Source organism: Beta vulgaris, chromosome 2, assembly GCF_026745355.1.
Source record: "Beta vulgaris subsp. vulgaris cultivar EL10 chromosome 2, EL10.2, whole genome shotgun sequence".
NCBI classification, from domain to species: Eukaryota; Viridiplantae; Streptophyta; class Magnoliopsida; order Caryophyllales; family Amaranthaceae; genus Beta; species Beta vulgaris.
This window is the reverse complement of record NC_079203.1, coordinates 48588018-48601592: the sequence shown is the minus strand read 5'-3', so window position 1 is coordinate 48601592 and position 13575 is coordinate 48588018. Positions and strand designations below refer to the sequence as shown.

Below are 13575 nucleotides of genomic sequence, written 5' to 3'. Positions count from 1 at the left end.
AATTCCGCCTGGGTACATAACCACAAAAAGGTGCATTAGTATATGTGTTTTGTATGACCAGTTTGTTTCGGGGACGAGCCAATAATTTATTTGTGAACAGGAAATGGAAATATTGTTGCTTCGCGAGAGTGATTTGGAGTTGTTATGCTCATGCTGGACAAGATGGACTCATCATATCTGAAAAATGCTAATTTGTTTTGATTTTTCTAGATTTACATCTCACCTAATGATGGCCAACCTGTATGTTTTGGCCAAAGGTTCTGTCGAATTTGAAGTTACAACTTCAGTTTGCTATCTATGGTGTTTGGGTCATGCACCAGGATCCTCTGGATACTTCTTAGAATACTTTTGGCATTCGGAGATGTTGGTGTTTTGAGAGTCTGGTATTCTGGTTATTTCTGTTAATTTGATTTGAGTATTTTAGGAATCTGTAAATTATCATTCTTTGTGGTGCTTCAGGCTCTGTATTTTGCTCTAAGGCCTACCAACTAAAGTAAAACTTATTGCAGCTATTACATATTCCGAGCTACTGCTTTGATGGCTTGAGCTTAGTCTGCGAAATACATAATAGTAGTGTTGGACTCACTTTTCTATCGAGTCCTGATGCTGATTGTAGAGACTTCATCCAATTCATTATATAGTAATGTTGGACTCACTTTTTTATTGAGTTCTGATGCTGATTGTAGAGACTCCATTTCATTATAAGTATTATGGTTAGTTCTTAGTTGGTTACACATTTCAGCATTATGGTAGAATATTATCGTTGCATTAACATACAAGGCGTCTTTTTTCTCCTTTGGGACACAAATTCTGCATTGAGGCTGCTCTTTTGAATTTTCAGCGAAAATTTTGGATATGCTCGTGGTGCGTTTTCATCATATATTGTTCAACTGTTGGCTTTTGGCTTCTCGTTCATGCATGCATAACCATGGAATTAAAACTCTCCCGTTCCGTTACAGAACGGCCGTTCTGTAACGGATTTCGGATTTGCCGTTCCGCGAAATCCCGTTACGGAACGCCATAATAAAATTCACGTACTTCTCGCCGCGTTGTCCGTTCCGTAACGCGAACTCGCCGCGTTAGAACGATTTTATCCCCGTTACATCCGTTCTTTTCAAACATTGGCCAAATTTTTTTTATGATTTAATTATATAGTTGAGGAAACATGATATTCTATTAGATTTGATTATATTATGTTCTAACAATGCTTCATAAACTAAAAAAATGCAAATAAGGTTAAAACATATTAATGTGAATTTTTTAAAAAAATTCACGCCGCGTCGGCCGCGAAACGTTCTATTTCGCCGTTACAAGCCGTTCCCGCGACAACGCGACCGTTCCGGAACGCGACCGCGTTTTTTTTCCCTGTGCATAACATCTTTTATATTGGTTTTTTTATCGGCTGATGCAGCTGATAACTTCTCATTGCTACAAATGTGCTGCGTGTGATATAGCGTTAGTTAATCCCGTTTCCCTGTCAGGAAAATGGAGCTTTTTCTGTTGACTGAAAGTTTCCGTATATTATATCTGGCTTGAAAAATTAAGGTTTGCTTCATGTCATGATTTCATGATCTGTTTGCCATTTCTGATGTCATGTTGGTCATAGGTTCTGAGGGGATTTGTGCGGGTGCTGATGGGTTCTATTCTGTGCTCCTCGCTGCAGCGATCATATTTTGTGTTTCTCGCTTTTAGGTCATCCATCGTTTGGCTCTACGATGATCGATCTTGGGAGATCTTGTGTCGATTTAAGAGGGAGTTTCTTTGTCTTCTATATTTTGGAGATGTGCTTAGTATATTATCAGTTCTTTTCGATATCTGCTTTAGTATCATGTATGGAAACTAAATTTTCTTTGATATTTCAGCTGATGCTGGGATTTGAGTAGTCTTTGCTACCAGTTGGTTTGTTAACCATAGTCTTTTGAGCTATATGTGTCGTACAATATTTTATATATTTAAATTTGTTCACACGAGATTGGTGATGCAGCTCAATGCTTATGGATTAGGTTTTTCGCTTAACTTCTTGGCTATATAACTTTAATTAGCTTGTTTGCATTTTCAATAATTTATTTGTTGTGCAGATTTCTAGTTTATCTTTGTCTTAGGCATGTTGATCTTGAAGTTACTAAATGTTTATTAAGTATATGGTGCCGGCCTCTGTCTTTCTCGCTTCTAGCACTGTGTTTCTCTTTTGATTGTGCTCATTGGTTAATCTACACATGTGATTTTGTGACAATGCTAATATTTTCCAGTTGTTCTCTACATATATGGTTCACCTTGTAGGTTTTGCTTCAGCAGATTATTAAAAAGACGTTAATATGTTTTGGATGACGTACAACTTAATTGGGTTTTGCTTATCTTTTTTGAGGTCTATCCTGAATGGTCTTTGAAAAAAACATTCAGGTTTGCCATGTGTCTATTATAAATGTGGATCTTGGACTTTTTCTTGGCCTTAGATTCATTCTTATATGAAGTATATGAACTTTCTATTGGAAAAGACTTATTAAAATAGCTATTTTGTTCGGAAGACCTAATAAAAACTTTTTTTTGTTGTAAAAGACCTATTATAATACTTCTCTTTGTTACTTGAGACGACGCTTTCAGGCCAAAAAAAATCAACTTTTCAACATTGGCTTTTTCCTCCCTGCCTTTTCTTATTAAATAGGACCAACCTATTCTTTTCTATCCTAATCCCTTAAAATGGGAAGCAAGAGGAAAGAGTTTGGTAAGGTTAAGAGAGTAGGATAGAAAATAAATAGGTTCGTCCTATCTAATGAGAATACGATGGGAAGAAAAGTCAATGCTGGAAAATTGACTTATTGGTCAAAAAACGTTAAGGTGGTCTTAAGTAATAAAAGGAATTATTATAATATGTCTTCTTCAACAATAAAGTTTTTATTAGGTTTTACTTTTTCCCAAAAAAATAGCTATTTTAATAGGGTTTTTTTCTAACAAAAAGTTCTTTATATATTAGCTTTTTTTTTATTATGACGTACTTTGGGGGCGAGAAAAAAGGATCCTTTTGGTGTATAATAAGATACTTTGCTAACTCGCTGTTCTCTTTACTCGTTAATGGTTCTGGACTTTCCACATGCTCTTGATAGAGTCCTATGTTTGAGGGTTGTTTCTGTGGTTCTACTTAATAATTTGGTTTTCTTGCTTAACACCATTAGTCCACTAAAGTACAGCTTGTATTGTTGATGAAAAGGTCTCGGATAGCATGCCATTCATTTCTTTTTATTTGTTTTTTTTCCCTTTTTGTGCGGTTCACTAATATTTCTATCTGCATTTCTTCCTGCCTTAATATCCTTTGTGATTATGGTTGTGGACCTTTGAATTCTTATGCAGCATATTAGCTGAACATGTTTCAGGTGTATGCTTTCATCCTATTGTTTTCAGGTTCAGGTCACGCCTTAGTAGTATTTTTGTATTTTGACTTTTTCTTTTGGCATATATTTTGACCTAAAGAAAGGTTCTTGATTTTTTATTTGTTGGTTTAATTGGTTAGTGGTCACTTGACATCATCCTTATTTTATGAGTTACACTTCTGATGTTACTCATTTTGGGTTTACTAAATTTGTGGTGATGTGAAGTTGTTGAAGAGTAGATGCTTTGGATATTGGGTTTGTCTTAGAGGTCATTTGACCTCATTTCTTGCTTGTGCTGCATGTCGATCTTAAGGTTAGGTATCCTGGCTTGTATATATTTGCACATTCTATTACATGTTTAATGTGGGTATAAATACGTTAAGTTTTCTTTCTTGTATGCATGTACTTTTTCCAATGCTTTCACTTGGTCTGGCCTTGCTTTTTTTTTTTTTTTTTTTTTTTGTGCTTCAAATGCATGTTGATCTTAAATCTTAGCCCTTAGGGATCATGATTCGGAGTCTTTTGTTAGCACGTATCAAGTTTGGTTCTATATTTGTGATTTTGTGTTGTTAGTAGTAATGTATTTGGTTTGGTTCTTGACTTGAAGGGAGACTCCTAAATAAATGTTCTGTTTGGGGCATCAAGTCGCTAGTCTTTTCTTGGCTCATCTCCGTTGATTCAGGGATTCGTATCTACATATCTTGATTGTGTTATCATCTCATGATCGGTGTCTGTGCTTCATGCTGACTTCATTGTCTGCACTTAGATTGCTTTTTTAGATAAATGTTTGATGGTGTATGATGCGGGGCTTTTTTTTCTTTTATTCATGTTAGGTCTCTTGTGATATCTGATTTGAGGTGTTTTGCTTTTGCATGCACCATGTTCCTCCCTCTTCGGATTTTGGTATTGATCTCATAAATGTTTTTTGGTCTAAATGGTTCTTGATAGGTTTTGTATCTCTCATGGATCTATGCTGATATTGCTATCATCTCGTGATCTGTGTCTGCTCATGTCAATGCTTAAACTTGGATTACTTCAATAGACCAATGTTGGATAGGTTCATGATGCTAGTATTTTTCTTCTAATCATGTTAGGCTTCTTTTGATATTTTTTCCTCAGATTTTGGTGTTGATCTCATAATAAGTGGTGTTTTCATATGGATTCTTATGGGTCTAATCGTGACATCAAGGAAGCATGTGGGATCTCTATGCTATGTTCTTCTGATTGTTTTAGACTTGTACTCCGGTCCCCGGCATAAGAGTGATGCTTATGGCTTTTTATTGCAGTTTAATTTATCTGCCTTATAGGTACGTGGATTTCAGAATTTCTAAAGCTTACGTCAATCTTATTGTGACTGGATTGGAGCATGGTCATCATTCATCATCGACTGAGCTATACAATTGATGGGCTCTGTAGCTCAACATTGTTCTCTCCCAAATTTGCTGCTTCTTTCAAATTGGGACTTTTACTGGGCACATGGTATGCCTTCTTTTTTTTACTTCATTTTCTGTTGTTCTTGTGGATTTTGAGGCCGTGGAAGGTATATATTGTAGTTATGTTTTATGGTGGCTAGTCTCACTGTTAGGTGAGATCCAGCAGAGAGCTCTTAGTGCAGCTGTTATAGACTGATATTTGATTACTTGAACAGGGTTGTTCCATGTTTCTCATCAACTCCTTCAGAATTTTACTTAAAAGAGGCATTGCACTATAATTTACAAGTCAGGAAATACATAGGGTAGTTCCAGGTACATGTTGCTTTAGTTTTAGAGTACCTGGATTTCTTTTGAAGCTCCTCTTCAGATTCTATGTTGGATCTTATGTAGAGGTAATATCCTGTGCGTTTTGTGTATTGTGCAGTTTTTGCTTATGGCTTTCCTTTCATCATGTGGTGTGCTATTGTAGAGTTTCTGTTGTTCTGGTTTAGATTTAAGGTTTTATTCTTTGCGCCTGATGTCTTCTTATTTTAAGTAGTGCAATGGTGATGTTCTTCGTTATTGTTTTTTCCTTGCCTGGTTGTAAAGAAAAATATTTGAAATTTTGTCCAGTATATTCTGTGTGTATAGTGATGTAAACTTTGGGGTCTTGGATTGCATTCTGGTGGCTTTTATTTGTTAGATCTGTGTCTGCGATATCAATAGGTACAACTTGCGAATGTTATTTCTTGAATAAGATGGTGTTTATTATCTGTTGTTGTGTGTTGCCTTATTTGGGTAAAATTCTACTGAAGCAACGTAGTGGATTGTGAATTTTGTGCTAGTATTCTATGGTCTCCCTTAGCTTTGTTCCCTTAACAATCAAGCAGTGTTGTGAAATGTTGTGTATTGTGCTGGCCTTTCCGAAATAAAGCGATATTTTGTCCAACTTTTTTAGCGTCCCTCTGTCCAGTAGCACGCACTATTTGTCTATTTCCTCTTAACAAGCTATATTGTTATTGTCTGTCCAAGTTAATAGCATTGTATTACGGAAAAAACTTGGTTAACCTACCGGGTAGATTACCCACCCCATAATATAAGGTTGTGGTAATTATGATAGTGGAATTCAACTAGACTTAAATACTAATATTTTAATTGTTTATTAGTAGTGGGTAGTCTACCTGGTGGGTTACTCAAGCAATGTCCTTGTACTACCCGATGTGTCCTTCCTAGTATTGACATCATATCTCTGGCCTCTACGGTTCTGCGTATGTTTTAAACTCCTTGTCGATTAACTCTTCTGGTTGGGGATAAAAGTTATTAGAATAAAATTCAAAATTCAAATTTGGATCGGATTTGAACTATGTTCAGATTGGATTTGAGTTGAGATTTTTTCAGAAGTTGGATTTTGGGATCGGATTGGATTGAGGATAAGTGGATTTAAAGATTCAATATAACCAAATAGCAATATGCCTTCTACTATGTATCTGGATTAGACTTAAGTGCTTAATTGATTCTTTTTTAAAAAAGAATAGTCGATAGCCCGTTAAAATTATTTTTTTTAAAAAAAAGCAGCACTTCAACCCTTCCCCTAAAATTATAACGCTATTTAATTCTTTATTTCCTAAATCTACTAAGTTGTTATTTTGTTTAATTTATTTCACCGAAAAATTAGATTTAAAAAAAATCGAATTTTCGGATCAGATTCAGTAAGAGTATAAAAATTTGAATTGAATAGAATTGGATTTGAACTCTAATTGGTTCGAATTCAGATGGAAAAATTGAAATTCAGATTTTTTTTTGGATTAGATTGGTTTAGGTTGGGTCCTAATCTAAATTGTATATCAATCTTTTACTTTTGAGAACGTATTGTGTCGGACTCGTCCGATCATAATCTTTGGTCGGACGACTTTCAGGTGGTTCCAATTTTTTTCAGTTAATCTCAATTTTTTTCAGGTAGTCTTCATTTTTTTTTCGGTAGTCTTCATTTTTTTTCAGTTAGTCCATTATTTCTTTCAGTTGGCTCATTATTTCTTTCAGTTGGTCCATTTTTTGTTTCAGTTGGTCCATTATTTGTTTCAGTTGGTCCATTATTTGTTTCAGTTGGTATACATATTACGAAACAAAGTCCAACTGAAACAAAACAAAGTCCAACTGAAAGGAAACAAAGTCCAACTGAAAGGAAACAAAGTCCAACTGAAAGAAAACAAAGTCCAACTGAAAAGAAATCAAAACACTAACCTCTGCTTTCTCTCACTTTCTCCTTCTTCTTCTTCATTCCTCTTAGCTGATTGCCCGAATCATTGTAGAACACCAGGTGCTCTTTTCGGGTACCTTTTGCAGGGACTGGTGCGTCCTCTTTAATCGATCGGTTCGTCCTCTTTAATATACATTCTTCTTTTTTACTGCAATCTTGATTTCGCATCAAATGTTTAATTCAATTTCTGAAATCTCGATTGATTTATAGCTGTTTCTGAATCCCCCAACCTTTTTTTTGTCTCAGCATCAAAAACCCCAACCCTAATTATTTTTCTGTGTCATTGATTGATTCTTATCTCTGGATTGTACTTATAATTTCATTTGCAAAGGCTGAACATTTTAATGAAAATGGCTGAAAATAAATAGTATTATAGTAATGCATCAATGAGAAGTAGATGAATTTAAGGCGAGAGAGAGAAATCACGTTGCAAAATGGGAATTTAAGGTTGTAGGTAGATACAGTAAGTATTGGGCTGAGCCCGTCTGACAATAAGTATTGGTCAGACGGTCTGACCCAATACTTTCACTTTACTTTTACCTCTAGTTTTGTAACTAAGGTGAGATGTTCCTTTAAAATGTTGTGAAATTAAGTTGTGCCTGGCATAATTGTATGATGCATACTAAATTTACAATTGCTATATACATCTATAGAATTGCGTATAGATACCTGTAGATTTACTTTTTTTTTTTGCTTGCAATTGAGGGGATCCTATGGGAGATTTCACTTTACAAGTGCTAGGATCGAACCAATTGGATCTACTTACTTGTACTGTTCTAGTACATGATTACAATTGATATGACTTGTATCGTATCTGAATTTAATGGTATTTGACTTGAACTTGTTCTGATTTCAATCTAATTCAATTGTAGCCATACTTGAGTTTAAGATAATTAAATCAATATTGTGTAGCACACGAAAATGAACAACGATAGTAACAGGAATATCCATCAACTATAGTAACAAGAATATCAATCATCAACTATAGTAACAAGAATATCAATCGTCATAAAATTTCGTAATTTTATATGCAAACATGTGATAATATTGAGTAATAGATAGTATTTAGATAATGGGAGTAATTGTATCTTTCATTTATTAATATTATATTTTAGAATGATAATATCAAGTATTATTTGGTTGAGTGGTTAAGATTTCAAGTATATATGCTTTGTGATTACGAAATTAAATTTATTAGTATAGATATTAAAATTGTAAGTTCTTTAATCAATTATTGTATATTTATTCATTTTTTATATTGCTTATACTACCTTCGTTTTAAAGATCTTTGTTGTTACCGTTTCGACAGATATCAAGGAAGATCCGTTTGCGTCGGGTATGGGGTAGATAAAGTAAGAGAGAGAGAAAGGGGATAAGATAAATAAACAAATAAAAAAAAGGATGGTTAAACATTGTCCTAAAATTACCTAAAATCTCCTCGGTGCTGCTAAATATTTTTAATTTTACCCTTCCTTTTTTCCCTTTTTTTTTTCACAACCACCAACTCCGTTCCCACAACCATCACCGAAACTACCATCTTTATTCCCGAAACACCACTCCTACCAGCCACCTGCCATATAATTTTCTTGATGTCACCAACTTTTTCCATTGGAAAGGTGCATGTGACCACCACCTCCCAACATTTTTTGAGGTAAGTGGGAGGAAGAAACAAACAAACAAAAACATGGGAGATGGAAAACAAAATTTATACGGAAGATTAACAAAAAGAAAGTCAAAATTTTTGAGGTTGAAATTATCAATCTTGCAATGCAGTCCATTTCCCCAAAAGGATGGAGTTGAAAAAGAACGTCCCACGCACCCTTTCTAATCTGCATCTCCAATAATTTTTTTGATGATAATCTACATCTGCTACAAACCCAGATAACACCCCACCTTGCCTCCCTGCAATCGAATTTTTTTTGGGAGATGGGTGAACGTCTGGCTTGGAAGTTCGCCCCATGGCTCGAACGTCCCGAATAGCCTGGACGTTCGGGCCATGGGGCGAACGTCCGGCCTGGACGTTTCACCCATGGCCTGAACGTCCAGACTAGACGTTCGGGCCATGAGGTGAAAGTCCACGTCGGACGTCCGCCCATGTCCCAAAAAAAATTCGATTTTTTACGAATGGATGGTGGTTGGGGCTGCTGGTGGGGTGGGCGAAGGTGGGGCTGGTGGGTGGTGGGTGGGGGGTGGTGGTGGTACGGAAAAGAAAGAAAAGGTTATAAATGTAATTTCAACTTTATTTGGGGTAATTTTAAGTAATTTTAGGGCGATAAATAGAATTTCAAATAAAAAGGGGTTAAAGTAGAAGAGAGAAAGGGAGTAAAATTGAATTAATATAATGGTGGATAATATGAGAGGGTAAAAAGGGAAAAAAAATTCAAGGAATAAAGTAAAAGAGGTAAGATCTTTTGGAATCGTATTTAAGCGGGAAGATCTTTAGGAAACAAAGGGAGTATGATATTATCAGGATTGGTCCTTTTTACATTGGATCGCAATGGTTGGTATGATTGGATTAGCGGATTGGATTGTAGGATGGTAATATTCTACAATATATGCTTTGTGATCACGAGATCAAATGTATTAGTTTAGATATTAAAATTATAAGTTTCTTAATCAATTATTGTATATTTATTCATTTTTTATATTGCTTATATATGTTGTCAAGATTGGTTTTTAAATTGGATCGCAATGGTTATAATCGGATTAGCGTGATTGGATTGTAGGATGATAATATTCTATAATATCGGGTAAAATAGTGATAATTATACTATGATCGATAAAAGATCTATGTTAAAATTTTAGATACATTAATAATGTTTTTTTTTTGTCATTCGGAAATGTTGATTATCTATATCTATCAAACAGGCTCCCGAGCAACGCATTCTCTTAACTAGCAATAGTTTAGCTAAACTCATTGCACATAGTGACTTAGATTCGGCCTCTTGCCTTTTTTCTAGAAGATCTACAACTGGTTATTGTGTTCTCTTAAGATCTTCTCATATCTCACGGAAAAGCAGAAGGCAAATTGTTGTTGATAGGTCGTCAACAGAAGCTGTGTATAGGGCCATGGCTCTAACAACATGTGAAATCATTCGGTTAATATCTCTCTTAAAAGATCTTGGTCTCAGGAAACTTCCTGCTGCTGCACTGAAGTGTGACAGCCAAGCAGCACTCTCAATAGCTGTCAATCCTATATACCATGAGAGGACCAAGCATATAGAAGTTAATTGCCACTTTATAAGGGAAAAGATCAAACAAGGCACTATCAAAACTTTCTATGTACCTTCAAGGTAGCAATTAAATAGATGATGTTCTAACTAAAGCCTTCCAATTCATCAGTTTGACATGCTCTTCAGCAAGATGCGAGTGTCTCCTTCCTCACACTCTCATCCTGAGAGAGAGTGTAAAGAAAAATACAGGTGTATGTAGATGTGATATGCAAATGACATTAGTAAAGCTGCTTTGTCTTTATCTAGGATTATGTGTAAGGATCCTCCTTAGGGATTATAGCCTAGAGAGAGGTTCCCTAGTATATATCACAATGTAATAGAACAATGCAACACAACAAACACATAATACGCAAGGGGGAGCCATCTTTCTTGAGATACCTACCTACTAACATTGCTAAGTTATTCTTGCTGGTTACATGAGCTGATTATCTCATTCTTTTTTGTTTTTCTACATGGTATCATAGCTTGTGAAGGTCATTGAGAATCTTCTTATTGAAGTTTCTAGTTTTATAGTGTTACAATAGTGTTAAAGTTTTCATCTTTGTCTATACTTAAAGTTATAGCTGGTGGAGAAACTTCAAAAACTACCATTGAATGTAACAATCCCTTATATATGCATCCTTCTGATATGCTTAACTCTTTAAAACTAGACCTACAGTTAACAGGAATTGCAGGCTATAAACCTTGGTGAGGTTTATGGAAATTTCTCTTGCAACAAAGAGAAAACTTGGCTTTGTTACTGGTGCCCTAACTAAGCCCATTGAAGACTCGGTTAAGAAAGAACCTTAAAATAGTGTTAATATAAGGGGGATTATATGAGTTGTGCCACCAGTTGGTAAATTTATCTTAGGTCTATGAAACAGTTGTTTACATCCTTGAGTTTCTCAAGGTTATCAATCATATGATCTGATGTTCGTGAATCAATGATCCAGGCATCAATGGTACTTTTTACAAAATGATAAGAAATCACACCAGCCAAGTGATTGTCTAGCTCCTCATCAGTGTCTTCTGCCTTTTTCGCAGCTGAGTTGCTAGAGCCAGCACTCAGTTTAAGCAACTCACCAGTGGAAAAAAGATCATTTGATGCGGTCAAAGTTGGGCTTACTAATGTGGTTTTGGTTCGCATCAGATGGACTAGGAGCAAATCCCAGCTATTTACTGATCCGGTCAAGTTAAGCAAAAATTGATGCGGTTTTTACGGAAAACTACAGCTAATATCAATAACTGACGCGGTTATCCATGAAAATCGCATCAGTTTTCAAATTGCCACTAAATGTGGTATCCACGAAATCAAAGCATGAAGCAGCCAAAGAAATTGTGTATATGAGAAATACGCTCAACATATTATAATATATCATATTTTATACAACAATTTTTCATACAAATACGCTTAAAAAATTTATATAAAATATATTCAACAATTTTACATATATATACAGTATACAAAAAAAAAAAAAAAACTTATACACCAAATTAAAAAATGAAATTGCGTATAAAAAATACAAAAATCTGACAAACTTGTACAGAAAAATAAAAACTTACAAAAATATATAAAACTTATACACATAAAAAGAGAAAAAAAAAAGAAAATGAAAACTAAATAATACAAACTAAAACTCTAGATCTATAAATATAAAATTAAAATGAAAAACTAATTATAAACTATATAATACATGAAATACTAAATAAAAAAAACTATTTACCAACGAAATTACCAAAAATAGAACGAAATTACGGTGGTTGAAGACGATGATGAAGAGAATGGTGGTGCGGCGAACAAAAAATACAACGAAATCAGGCGAGTTTTACGAATGAAAATGAACGACGATGATGAAGAGAATGGTGATTCCGCGCGCGGCGACGAAGCTTAAGAGACGGCGAGTTTTCGAAATCAGCCGACGTATGAAAATCGAGAGTTTCTAGGAAAAACAAACGAAATCTGGCGATTTTTCGATGAACAACGAACGAAATCCAACGAGTTTTTCCGAGAGAGAAATGCGGAAAAAGTAGAGGAGAGAGATTGAAGGCGAAGGGAAAAGAGGAATTCAGAGAAAGAAGGAGGGGGGAAGGAAAGACGACGTGTGAGAAGAGAGAAGGGAGATAATTAGGTTTAGAGAAGAGAGAGAAATGAGAGGGGATTAGACATGAGTTTAAATGGGGATGACCGAGTTGGTCTAACCTTTTCATTTCATGGGTTGCACATCTTTTTTTATTTCTTAGGTTGTATTTCGTGAAAATGTGGGAAATCTGATGCGATCTTGGCTAAATTTCATTTAGTTGGTACTATTATGGATAGGATTAATTTCTTTTTCTTCACTGGATTCTATTTACATTTCTAATCTTTTTTAAGTGTTCAGGAAAAAAGAAACAAGTTAAAGATGGAGAAAGGACTAGAGTGCGTGGAGGGAGTAAGAAGACGGACGAGTAGGAGTTGACTTTCAAAAAATTGAAAAATCATAAAGATGAGTAAGAGAGAAAGGGAAAAAGAAAAGAATACTTTTTTCCTTTTATCATAGAATTATTAATATTAACCTAAATCTTAGATTGCTCCAGAGTCGACGCTCAAATTTCCAACTTCAAATAGTTGGAGATAAGGAAGATACATCAATTATGAAAAAGAGAACTACGTTAACAAAAAGGCGATATTATCTAGAGCAAGCTTTGGCTTGTATTATTCAAAATTTATGTTTTCGTATTTAACAATTTAACCATTTGGGAAAACTATGTTTTTTTGTGTTTGATTTTGGGAAAACAATTTAGTCCTTGCCATTACGATATTTTGGGATAGCGCGTGCGTAGCGGGCGATACAACAACTAGTCTGTAAAAAGAATCAAATCAAAAAGTGTTAAGTAATCAAAGATCGAGCTACCTACATAATTTCCAGCAAAATCGTTCGTTTTATCATTCGGAATGACTATAAATATAAAATAAGCAAATATAGAATGACTACTGAGAAAAAATGTTACTACATTAAAAAGGAAATTTTACGTGTTAAGTTAGTATAAGCAAAGGATCACTACGTTAAAATTACTCCATGCGTCCCATTTAATGGTCAAAATTTCTTTTTAGAAAGTCCATATAATTGTCAAGTTTCTATTATAATCAACAAAAATTTGATGTGCCAATAAACTCAATTCTTATTGTCAAAGTAATATAAAAAGTGGAAAAATAACAAAAATGATTGTCCCTTATTTTTTTATATTCCAAAGTATGATAACTAATGGGACGAATGGAGTAGCTTGTATAAAGTACTATAAAGATGAGTAATTACAAGTTAAAAATGGTCATTTTATGAAACTATCACTAT

The 13575-nt window shown here is 34.7% G+C and overlaps 1 long non-coding RNA gene across 50 annotated transcripts in view; it reads left to right on the top strand.

Annotated features, from left to right (window-relative positions):
• The window catches only part of LOC104908922 (uncharacterized), a 92814-nt gene that overhangs the window by 17288 nt on the left and 61951 nt on the right, over window positions 1-13575 (top strand). For 44 of the 50 annotated variants that reach the window (XR_008968219.1, XR_008968217.1, XR_008968253.1 and 41 more), the window contains one exon: window positions 101-734. The exons of the other annotated variants lie outside the window; for them this stretch is intronic. This is a non-coding gene — a long non-coding RNA (uncharacterized LOC104908922). Of the gene's footprint in view, window positions 1-100; window positions 735-13575 lie in introns of those variants that run through there. 50 annotated transcript variants of the gene reach the window in all.